This window comes from Ambystoma mexicanum, chromosome 2p (genome assembly GCF_040938575.1).
Source record: "Ambystoma mexicanum isolate Mex_15411 chromosome 2p, UKY_AmexF1_1, whole genome shotgun sequence".
In the NCBI taxonomy this organism is placed as follows: Eukaryota; Metazoa; Chordata; class Amphibia; order Caudata; family Ambystomatidae; genus Ambystoma; species Ambystoma mexicanum.
Window position 1 is genome coordinate 40802462 of NC_090923.1, and position 13099 is coordinate 40815560.

Genomic DNA, 13099 nt, shown 5'->3' on the forward strand with positions numbered 1-13099 from the left:
AATGGTCCCCATCTCGTGTTCAGATTCTGAACACTGCTGGATCCAGTCTCCAGTCGTTGGAGTCTGTCAGATAACGAGAGTTCCAATCTGCTACTGCGTTCAGTGTACCTGGCAGATACTCTGCTGTCACTGATGTCTCTGATCGCAGGCAGAAATGCCACAAGTCCTTCGCTAGCTCTGCTAGCATCTTGGACCTCGTACCGCCTAGGTGGTTGATGTATCGCACTGCCGATATGTTGTCCATCTTCAGCAGGACGCAAGATTTTACTCTTTCTCTTGTGAATGCCTTGATCGCGAAGGATCCCGTTAGGAGCTCCAGGCAGTTTATGTGGAGGCAAAGCTCTTCTTCGCTCCACTTGCCTCCGATCTGTAGAGATCAGCATCTGGTGCCCCAGCCCTTCCGGCTGGCGTCCGATTCTATGATCAGATCCGGCTTGTCTCCTAATATGGCTCGCCCATTCCAGGCATCCATATTCTTTAACCACCACTCCAGCTCCGTAATGGACTCCTGATCTAGCGGTACTAGCTGATGATACTTCAGTCCCTGTTGAAGGTGCTTTATCTTCAACCTCTGCAGTGCTCGGTAGTGCAGGGTGCCTGGGAATATGGCTTGAATAGATGCTGCTAGTAACCCCACTATTCTCGCCAAGGTTCTGAGTGATAATTGCTGCTTTTCTAAGCATGCTCTGATCTCTCTCTTGATATCTTTTAGCTTCCGAGCCGGAAGCTCTAATGTCGCCTTCTTGGTATCTAGCACAAACCCTAGGAAGTCTAATCTCTGCGCTGGCTTGGTATCGGATTTCTCTGTATTCACTAGGAATCCCAGTGATCCCAGAAGGTCCTGCACCCATTTTGTCTGGTACACTAGTACCTCCCGATCTTCTGCCAAGAGTAAGAGATTGTCCAGGTAAATGATCAGCCTGACGCCCTTCTCTCTGATCGCTGCCGCTACCGGCTTCATCAGCTTCGTGAACGTCAGGGTGCTGATGAAGCCCGAATGGCATTGACCTGAATTGGCAGAACTGTCTTTGCCACCGAAAAGCTAGGAATGGTCTGTACTCCTTGAGTACTGGGACCGTAAGGTATGCGTCCTTCAAATCTAGGCGCGTCAACCAGTCTCCCTCTCTCAGGGAGTCCCTGAGCTGGTGGATGCCCTCCATCTTGAAATGTCGGTATATGTGGCACAGCGAGTAGAGCGCTCGCTTTGACATCCGTGCAGAGCCTGCTAATGCAGGTTTGAATCCCGGCGGGGCCAAACTCAGCCTTTCATCCTTCCGAGGTCGATAAATGAGCACCACACACCGTGGGTAATAATAAGCAGCGCTCAGATACCTCAGGGTTTGTAGCGCTTTATAAATGCCAAATTATTATTATTATTATTATGATCCACCCGTTCAGCTCTTTCAGATTTATAACCGGGCGTACCTTCTCTTTCCTGTGTACCAGGAACATGTTGCTCACAAACCTTGGGATTGTCTCGCATCTCTCTATCGCCTCTTTGTACACTAACTGGGCTAACTCGCTGTCTAGGCATGCTTGTTCTGCTTGTGCTAATCTCTGGCTCTGAGGTCTGCCCAGCTGTACTGGTTCTTCTATGAAATCTAGCTGCAAACCTATGGCGGTCTGCAATATCGAGGAATCTCTTGAAAGCGCGTGCCAATTCTCTAAAAACATGTGCATCCTCCCCCCTATGGGAGGATAATGAATCGCTCTCACCTGGCGTAAATCCTTGACCTCGTCCTGTTCCTCTGGACCTGCGGCCTCTCGGGAATCTCCCTCTGGACGGGAAGAAGGTGTCTTGGCCTTTGTTCTCCCAGTATTGTGCTCTGGGATTCTGGGGTCTTCTTCCTCCTTGACTGCGACCGGCTGCTCGACCCCTGAAGTGGCCGTTCCCGCCAAAAACTTTACTTGGGAATATCTTGTGGATAGATGCTTGTGACTTCTCCAGCGAAGCGTATGTTCCGACAAAGCGTCCCATCTCCTTCCCAAAGGTCTCCCCAAACAGGAGTCCCTGGGCTCCTTCTCCTGCTTCATACGATGCTAAATCGCTAAGTTTTGAGTCTATTTTCAGTAGAAGGCCCCTTCTTCTTTCTGAAGCGATGGCACAATTCGCATTTCCGAGGAGGCAGACTGCACTCTGAGCCCAGCTGGCGAGAGCTTCGGGGTCCACTTCTTCCCCGTTATCCTTTGCCTTCTCTGCAAGGTCCATAATCTTGGCAAATGGCCCAGCCAGGTCTAGCACCTTCTGGCAGCTTCTCCAGGACCTATCAATACCCTTGCGGAGATCCTTTAGCAGACCCTATTTTTAGATTTCTTGAAGCAAAAATTGCATTGTACAAAGTAATGGTTGCAAAAGTGTTGACAAATATGAAGTAATATCGTGTAATACAACACACAGATAACACAACAGAGTAACAGTATAATAGTGTGGAGTTAATACACTATACTCATCTTATGAATGTGTTTGTTTTTTGATATGTTGGCAGAATGCCTTAAAAAGTTTCTTTAGATTTCTGTACAACTTCAAGTACACAGGTTGCATTTAGTGACTTCTGTGTTAAACATTTGGGTCCTCGCTTTACAAAACTTAGCAAGTTGGGGACTATGTTTATTGTTCACCATTTATATGTAAGCCTTTCAGCCAGCAAAATTGAATTATCTATGCTGAAATATGCGACCTAAATAAATAAAGGTCTTTACAACTGGTTTATCCAGTCTTTCCAGAATTTGGATTTGTACGTTTTTCCTCCTAGAGTGCATACTTATGAAGATGTATTATATATGGAGATGTGTTATATTTGTTTTTACAGCAAATCACTGTAGTGTAAATGTTTGAGGTCTGGACTACCCCCCTGTACTAAATATTTTGCAATGCATGGCTGCAGCAACAACGCCCGCACACACAGAATGACATCACTTTTCTGCTACAAGGACTCGTATGTTATCTAGGTTTACAATATATATCATTAATAGCAAAGCCTGCTGAGGAGGCCCAGCTGTTTCCAGTTAGTCAGACCCCTAGGTAACTGTAATGAAGACAACTTAATAAAAAATTGCTTTTGTCCCTAAAGGTTGCCATTGTGCACTGTGACCACAATTAACTCCGCCCACCTAAAGCTCTGCCTCCATGACCCGCCCACCTAGGGCCCCTGTCAGGTGCTGGTCACGGGGCCCTTTGCATTAAATCTGCCACTGCTCTCACATGCACTGGGCCCGTTTGACCTTGGGTTAAATGGGGCCCAGGGTATTACTATACATCGGTGTGTACACTTGTGCAAGGATGCAGACCCTGGCTTTGCTGTTTATTTCCTCCATGGCAGCCGTCCAGTCAGGATTGGTCATTGAAACTTTGACCCTCCAGCTTTACAAGGAAGGCCATGGAGAGGAGGTCTTCCCTCCTCTCTCCCTGGAAAGCAGAGACTCCCCCTCCCACTGTCAGGGCACTCCGCCAGCATATCTTTCATAGCCACTCAGAAGAGGCTAACTGGGGGATAAGCACAGCGCGGGGAACTGACTGTGCCCGCCTCCATCAAGGAGCCGTTCTCTTCAGTTCCTGACAGAGGCTTCCGGAAGTGCAAGGCTCCCAGGCATCCTATCTCTTGGAGACCATAAGAAAGCGTTGCCTGAGAGTTTGCACTCACCCACTGAGCTGCCTCTGCAGCCCCGCCCTCTGCCAGTTTATCAATGGTTTAAACATGACACCATTCTTACCTTGCAAACAAGCACTGGCAATGCCAACAGTTCTCACTCTCCAATAGGAAGACAGGTTCCCGCTATCATCACTTCAACATGTGACCCTTTTCTACAAATTATCCCAAAACAACAGCAACATGATACTACCATTCCTTACCTTTCTCTAACCAAACAGTAAAAACATGTTGCTACTAGTTTGTGTTACTAATCAGGATTGTTACTACTAGCCCTTAAAACAATTTTAACAAATAAAACAATGAAACATGGTGGAAGTTCTTGAATTCAGGCATATGAGTAGGTGTGCTGCATTGCTAAGAAACAAGATGGGCAACGACAAACCTTGTTACAGAATGTTATCACACTAGGAATGAACCTATTACCTTTCCTAATGGGATTAGCCTTTACTAAACACGCCTGTGGAGACAAGCATATCTAACAATTGAGACCAAACAGCCATGGTGCAAAGCAGACAACAGTTTCACTCTACTTGAACTAGCTGATAGGCAATCCTGGGATTGCATGGTTTCAAAGTAAAACAGGCTGTCCTTAAACAGATGGCCCAAGTAATTCCAAGGGTCACTTCTAGTATTTTAATTACTTTTGGTTAACCAATACCTCGCTACCGGACAAATGTTATTCTGGGTCAAGAACACAACTATGTTTTTTTGGCATGACCATTAACAATTGACCTTTCTTCAAAGCCATCTAGCACTGCATCAACCCTCTGCTTCACCCACTCGTACCGCACTCCATCGAAAACTCCACTGCCATCGACTCTTTCTTCATCAATAAGATCAGCATGATCCGCCAACACATAGACAACAAAGCCACAACTGGTGACACACTATCCCAACTTCTGAAACAGCAATGATCATTCACTATGGAAGACCTCACTTCCACACTAGCATCCATCAAGGCCTCATCCTACGTGGATGATATCCTCCCTGCCTCTGTACTCAAGTTCCTTCTGTTTGAAACCCTCCACTTACCTGACAATCATCAACAGCTCCTTAAATCAATGCACCTTCGCTTCAACCCTCAAGACCGGGAAAATCCTCCCGCTTCTCAAGAAACCGACCCTGAACCCTGACAACCTCAGCAACTACTGCCCTATCAGCCATCTTTCCTTCCTAGGTAAGATCCATGAGAAAGCAGTAGTCACCCAACTCCTCCAACACATCAGATTCAACAATCTCCTTCAGTCCTACCAATCTGGCTTCAGTTCCAGATCTAGCACAGAAACGGCTACCATCAAGGTGATCGAAAATGCCCTTAAAATCCTTGAAGATGACCACCCTTGACTCCTACTTTTCCTTTACCACAGCATCTGACAAAGAACACCATGAGGCACTCGGCAACAATATACATTGCTGTACGGGGATCAGCAAGATCGTCATCAGCTGGTTCAATCTTACTGTGCTAATCACCACCAGTTTCTACAAATAGATCCCCCCAAATTACCAACTCTAGCCATCTACTGTGGAGTCCCACAATGACCCATCCTCTTCCCCGTGAGTTTGAACCTGTACATGGAACCACTTGTAACCCTCCTGGTTCCACAGAACATCCACATCCAACAATATGCAGATGACACACAGCTCTACCTCAAGATATCCTCTGTCGAAGGCATCCACAGGGTCATGGCCTACTTCTCATTGATCCAATGGTTGATGTCAACCCATCCAAGACTGAATTCCTACTGCTGACCAAAAACACAGAACACCAAGACATCAATGCCTGGCTCTTAGCTATAATTCTCGAGGGCTTCATATCCTTAATGGCCACCTGCGCAAAGTCCCTTGGGTTTGACGTCGACAGACACCTCTCCTTCAAACAGCACTTAGCTGACACAAACGGCTTGGTGCCAACTTTCTCTCCCGCAGAAAATCAAGCCCTTTATCCCCGGAAACAACCTCAGACCTGCTTTCCAATCCTTGGTCCTCTCTCTCATGGATGGTGGCAATGTCCTTTGGGAAGGCCTTCCGGCAACTACCCTGGGACCCCTACAGCATAACTCATCAAAGGACTCATGGAACTATCAGCACGGTCTAGTCCTCATCCAATATGTCGGACTAGGGTATAAATCCTAGCCACGCCCCCTCTCGGCGCGTTGTATCTGTTTTCTATTTAACGCTTTAAATGCTCGTAAACTCTGCCGAGTTTCCTTCGCTCTGTATTCTCCTTGAATTCTTTCCCTTCCAGACTACTTTTGTCGGTGGTTTTCCTCCGCTTGCTTTCAGTTTTCTATCCTTGTTAGCTTGCCTTTCCTTCGTATATTTATCCTGGTTCCTTGCTGTCGTTCTGTGCTCTCTAGCCTCTTCCTATTCCGCTTTCTCCCTTTGCCGTGCCGGGCTATCCTTAGACCCTGTTTTGCTACGTTTACTTACTTTCCAGTTCTTGCCTTCTATGCTCTCGGTTCTAGTACCGGTCGCGGTCTGTTGTCTTGCCTCCCTTTCACCGCTTCCGCTACTCTCTAGCTTTACTTACTTTATTTTCACGCTAGGGTATTCCGATTCTTCTCCGGTATGGGGGTTTCCTTTCTTCCCAGTGACTACCGCAGACTCATATTCTCTCTATCATTGTCACGCTATCTCACAGTATCCTTTCTTGGCTTATTCTGATCTATTTGGGTTTGCACAACTATCCTCAAAGTCTCCAGGAAACCTTCCTCTTATTACCGAGGGTAACAATTCTACAGAACAAGTTTGGGTCACTGCAGTTCCCGACCAGTATTTCTCCGGTTTCCACCATCTTCCTGTATTCAGATCTTAACTTCCTGCCTACATTCAATTTGCTCTTTGAATCAGTTCCTAGTCTTTCTTGCGGATTGGACTCCAGGTTATGCAACCTAGAACAAAATTCAGCTTGAAGACAATACAGGGTTTTTTATTGCCCAGAGGCTTTTTTCCCTGATTCTTTGGGGTTTAGCTCCTCGGGGTTCACCTTAGGCAGCTTTCACTCCCTGTCAACTTGCATCTGAGGCAGCTAGGCCCTATCTGCATGACAAGAAGAAGAAGGCGACAAAGGAAGGACAGTCATCAGATCACACTGTGAAACAGAAAAATAATATGAGGCCGGGAAGCCCAAAGGAAACACACCAAACACCGGTTACAAAGGAACATACAAAGTACTTTATTTTAAGCTCAAGCAGTGACAAAGTCAATGACAGATCGGATAGCTATCGGCCCTCAGTACAACACAACGAACTTCAACGGGGTTCGATATATTCAGTGGGAGACTATACATTGGGACAATCAGGCTTTTACACATTTCTCCAGCCTTTTGTGCAACCCCTTCGCGGGTTAACCATTCCATGAATGTATTACTGGTCTAGGGTCTCTGCCAGGTCAACTTTTAATATATACATCAGTATGCGCATAGATCAGTTCCATTGATACAGGTAATCCATTTACACACAGGTCAACAGAAGGACAAGGTCTCAGTTCACGACCCTAACAAGTGGCCTGTAGGCAAGTTATACATTAGCTGTACGGAGGTCATGACGACCAGATTCTGTTCGGAATGGCATTGTCCACCATTTTGATGTACAGGCTGACTTTTACACAACAATAGAACTTAAAATGGCTGCTTGATTCAAGATGGCGGCTTACATCAATTTCTAAGGTCAAGACCTTGCCGTAGAGAGTTATTCACATACAGTTTTAAGCAACTTGACGTGGGCCAATATACATACAATCGTTACAATAGGAGGCATAATTTAATATCCAGTTTGACAAACCCTCCTTTTGGCCTATGCCAAGTGCTAAGACTACTTCTGATCTCCTTGCAAGTAACTCCATACGTCATCGTCCATACACCCTGGATCACTGTCAGAGATATCTATGGCCTTTAGGTCGTTCACTAAGATCTCTTTTAACACATACTCCTCGGAAGTTTTATCCGGGGCATATACTTTATGTCCTATCGTACCTATCGCCTGAGCACAACATCCCCCTAGCATCGAACATATACTAGGCAGACATTGGATAAAACAACAAAGGAATAGCAGAATTCCCAAAATGATCAGCAAGACTGAAAGCACCTTCCAACCCCAAGATCGCAAGAAATCCCAAAACCAAGCACTAAGATTCCAGTTACCCTCGGAACATGCACTTCTGAGCTAAGGACGTGCAGATTCTGAATTGCTTTGAAAATGGTTGGGGAGGAATCTGGTGCGAAAACACAGCAAGCGGACCCACTAATTTACATACTCCACCACGTTCAGCCAAAATGACATCCAATGCCATCCGGTTCTGGAGTGCTACTTAGCTTATCGCTTTCTACTCTAATGTCATGTTATAGAGTATATCTGTGGTCCGGTTGATGGTTCTCTCCAGGACTCTCGCTAGTCTCCTTATATCTTCGGAATTTGCTATCTGCCTCAAAAATGGTACAACTGATTTTGCTATATCTCCCAGGATTTGTGCGGGAGTATCACCATTCTCACCCCGTCGTGGACGAGCCTTTGAAACTTCCAAAGTGCTTGCTATGAACACCCCAGGTAACAGGATCCCTAAATAACAGGTTCCCTGCCAATCCCTGGGCAAACATGGAAATACTACATTACCGCAAACGAAATAGACAGGTTCGCCTACATACAAAGGTCTGTTTTCCCCAGTCAAATGTGCAACGTTGGCACAACCTTTAAAATCTCCCATTGACCGGGTGCCATTCCTCTGTATGCAGAAAGAAACTGAATCGGGGCTATGGTTAACAGAGTAAGAAGGAGGCACGCATCCTTATTGCCTATCTGAGCTATTTTAAAGGAAATCAAAGATTGGAAAGGACGAGATAGTCTATCAGAAGGCCTAATAGAAGCAAAATTGAACGTACTCCTATTTGCGAAAAGCGAGCATCCCAGGGGAGACAGAACACGTTTTTCAAAACTATTTAAATTAGCTCCATCAAAATTCCCCGAGATGCTATCATTCCATCGGCCAAAGAACAGTGCTCTAAGAGAGGCATAACAAGCAGTCGTCAAAGGTAAGGGATGAATATACCAACCTAGCCCCTTATCCCCATGTTGCGGTAAATGCGAGCAGACCCAGCAATTGGTTTTATTAAAAATGGCATGTGTCGAATTCATAATCAACATCAAAGTATTGTTGTGAAACTTCTGTCTATGCTGAGAGTCCCTAGGTGACAGAGTATGCAAATGTACAAAAGGAGTAAAAACAGTAAGTACAATTTCAGTTGGCAAAAGAGGGTCTAGAGGATAAATCTCCTCGACGTTCCAGAATCCTAAAGCAGTTACTATAAGAACCCCAATTATTATCATCAAAACACAGCAATACGTTATCGGGGCCCAGGCACATTGTTCATTGTCCAAGTTGGTCACCCCCTTATTTACAAGTCCAATACGAGCAGTAGCGGTGGCAGGCATCGTAGTCTTCGGATGGAAACCCCAATGTTCGTTGCTGATGACCCCCCGGTCGCGCAGCTTCTTAGTCCTTCCCCAACCCTAGCCAACAGAATCCCCTTTCTCAAATTTGGGCAAAAGCAAGCCCTCGATGATCCTTTCCTTCTTTGAATGCACAGTGAACTGCGCTGTAGGTCTATTTTCTCCACAGAAGATTATATCTGGTAGTTCCCGGTACTGTTTGATCCGGAAATAAGGTAACGTCACTTCCTGAGGGAAGCAACGTATCAGGGGCAACGGAAGTTGCAGAATTCGGAGCAATGGTTTCCAGAAATGACTTTTCCAAAGAGTGTGGAGACAAAATGGAAGGTTCCCCAAGCTCCATGGGCTCAGAGAGATTCTCCGACTCACTCACAGTGCTATTTGCTGCTTCAGGATCATCGATTGCAGCGTTAGCGAGGGGTTCTGCTTCTTCTGTAACGTGCAGCGTTGGGTGAGGAAATTTCTTGTCATGCGTCGCGTGCATCCAATTCTTCTTTCCAGCCACCCGCACTACCGTTTGGGTGACCAACAAAACCTGGAATGGTCCCCACCAGCGAGGTGCGAGGCAAGAGGACCGCTCGTATGCTCTCCCAGGACCCAGCTTCCAGGCCGATGTTGTAATCTGGGCCCTCGTAGCTTACAGGTAAAGCTGATCGTACCTGATGATAAATGAAATACAGATTTTTAGTCAACTGGTTACAGTAGTCTGAAAGCAATACATTCTCAACACTCCTCAGTGCTTTAGGTTTCGGAAGACCCCAAATATTGGCAGTTCTCCCCATCACCACCTCAAATGGAGAGAGCCCAGTCTTAGTTTGAGGGGTAGTGCGCATGGCTAGTAACACAATCGGTAAGGCGTCCAACCATTTTAGTTTGGTGCCGGCACACGTCTTAGCGAGCTTGTTCTTTAGGATACCGTTATGTCTCTCTACCAACCCGGCACTTTGAGGATGTCTAGCCGAATGAAATCGCTTATCAATATGTAGTGCCGTACATATCTGTAAAATTACAGCAGCAACAGAATTGTCCGACCAAATGACTCTTGGCAACCAAAATCACGGAAAATACTCCTTTATCATAATTTTCGCAGTGGTCATGGCTGTAGCACCTTTGACAGGGAAAGCCTCAACCCATTTACTAAAGGCATAAATGACCACAAGGACATATTTTAAGCTATTGCACCGCTCCATCTCAATAAAATCAAAATGAATCACTTCAAACGGGACAGAAGGAGGCCCAAAGCTACCCCTTGGAGTTACTGTCCCCTTCCCCACATTGTGCTGTAGGCAAATCATGCAATTTTGGACATAATGCTGAGCAATTTTTGAAATCTTATCATTTACCCAGACTTTCTCTAACATTTTCGTGATCTGCTGAGCACACACATCTGTGGGACCGTGTGCCATAGTAACCATCATGACTATGTAGGCATTAGGAAGCAACCATTTCCCTTCAACTTTGTCCACCCAACACCCATCATCATCTAATTTCCCCAAGCCTTCAGCCCATTTCTTAGATTCTTCCGTTGTGGCATCAGCTTGGATATCCCGCACAGACACAATATCCTCGTCCATTACATAGACATCCCTAGTTTCTCTTAGAGCATACATTTCTGTGCGAAGATCTGTGGCAGTTTGTCTGGCTATCTGATCAGCGAAAGCATTCCCTTTTCCTACATCTGTGATCTTGTGGTGTGCTGCGCATTTCATGATTGCTAACTGACTAGTGAGCGCGAGCGCCGAGAGCAATTGTACTATCAGGGGGCCATGCAGAATCTTGGTCCCATGTGAAGTTAGAAACCCTCTCTCTGACCAAAGTCTCCCAAAGTTGTGAGCCACCCCAAAAGCATACTGACTGTCAGTATATATATTCACCGTTAGCCCTTCAGAAAGCTAACAAGCTCGGGTTAATACTATAATCTCTGCGGCCTGCGCGGAGTTATGCGTAATTCGCTTGGTCTCTACAACCGTACTTAATCTAGTGACTGCATATGCAGCTGTGGATGTACTATCCGGAAGTTTGAAGCAGGAGCCATCACAAAATAGCTCCCCTTGCGCATTATCCAAAGGAGTGTCCTTAAGATCAATTCTGCCCTTTGTTTCTTGTTCAGTAGTATACAGGCAGTCACGTGACTCATCATCACCGCAAACAGTATTTTGCGGCAAAGGTAGGAGTTCAGCCGGATTAAGAACACAACACCTCTTAATTTGGATGTGGGGAGCAAACAAGATCAATTCATATCTCGTCAATCGTGCGGAAGTGAGGTGTTGCGTTTGGGTTTTGTTCAATAGAACATCTACAGAGTGAGGCACCATTAGGGTTAGATCATGGCCTAGGACCATTCCCTCACTCTGCTTTAGAGACGTGGCAGCAGCAGCGACAGCTCGAAAACATCTTGGCAAAGCGCATGCAACAGGATCAAGGGCGGAAGTGTAGTAACCGCACGGCCTATTCTTCCCTCCATGTTCCTGCGTTAATACAGCCAAAGCACATCCATCACTTTCATGCACAAACAACACAAAGGCCTTGTTGTAATTTGGTGTACCCAAATCTGGTGCAGAGCATAATGCAGTCTTGAGAAGCTCAAATGATTGTTGATGTTCCGATTTCCATGGCAATGGCAAAGAAATGCCCTTCTTTGTCAAAGCCAACATCGGTTTTATCACTAGTGAAAAGTTCGGGATCCATAACCTACAGTAAGAAGCCATACCTATTAAGGCTCTGACTTCCTTCTGTGTATTTGGGACAGACATGCCAGAAATGTGTTTTATTCTTTCAGGTGTCAATCTTCTTTCCTCCTTTGACAGGAGGTAGTCTAAATAGGCGACCTCCTGGCAACAATATTGAAACTTTTTAAGCAAAGCTTTGTGACCATGCTTAGCTAGATGGATGAGCAACAATACAGTGCCTTCTTTACAAGAGCTCTCAGAATCTGCTGCTGAAAGCAAGTCGTCAACGTACTGAAGCAGCGTACAAGTAGGGGGTAATTCAAGAGTATCAAGCTGTTCTTTCAAGGCCCTACTATAAATGCTAGGACTCTCGGTGTAACGTTGAGGTGCACGAGTAAATGTGAACGAGCGTCCCCCTAAGGTGAACGCGAACAAATATCTACTGTCCTTGTGTATAGGAATACTGAAGAAAGCATTCTTCAGGTCCACAACACTGAAGTGAGTAGCCGTAGCTGGAATCATAGTTAATATCGTCGTCACATCAGGCACAATTGGAAATTGCAGAGCGACAACTCTATTGATGGCACGCAAATCAATTATAAAACGAAACAGAATGGCATTATCGCCTTTTTTGTACACGGGTAAAATCGGACTATTGCACAAACTTCCTGCAATCTCCTCAATCACCCCACGATGCACAAAATCAGAAACAATGCTCTTCAAAGCTTGCTCACCTTCAACCGAGATCTTATACTGCGGGATGCGTGCAGCTTAATACAATGTTTAAAGACTATTCTAACAGGCTTAATATGTAAAACACTGACATTATTGTCGTCAACCACCCACAAACACTCCGGGACATTACTGAATTCTGGTGGCAAAGGTCTAGTCAAAAATTGTGAAACAGAAAATTGCTGTGGTGAAATCGTCAAACGCACTCCATCAGAAGAACAAAGAATCACCGCTTTTAATTCCTTCAACAGATTCAACCCCAACAAATTTTCTCCACAATTCAAAGTCAAAAGAAATGGACAGTGGTCCGTAAAGGAACCCAAAGAAATAGGTACCGGCGAAGAAACCGGACAAATGACTGGTGTGCCAGAAAACCCTACGGAGACATTGGTTTGCCCTGACAGTGGAATGTTTGGAACCCGAGAATGATCAATGGAGCACTTCTGTGCTCCAGTGTCTATCAAGAACTGATGTTTCCTTTTTCCCACTACCATTTCAACATAGGGAACTTTCTGACTAACGGGAATAGGTGTAGGTTCCAAACCCTGCTTCGGGCAATCCTAACGAAACAGAATATCGTCAAAAGGAAGTTCCTCAGAGAGGT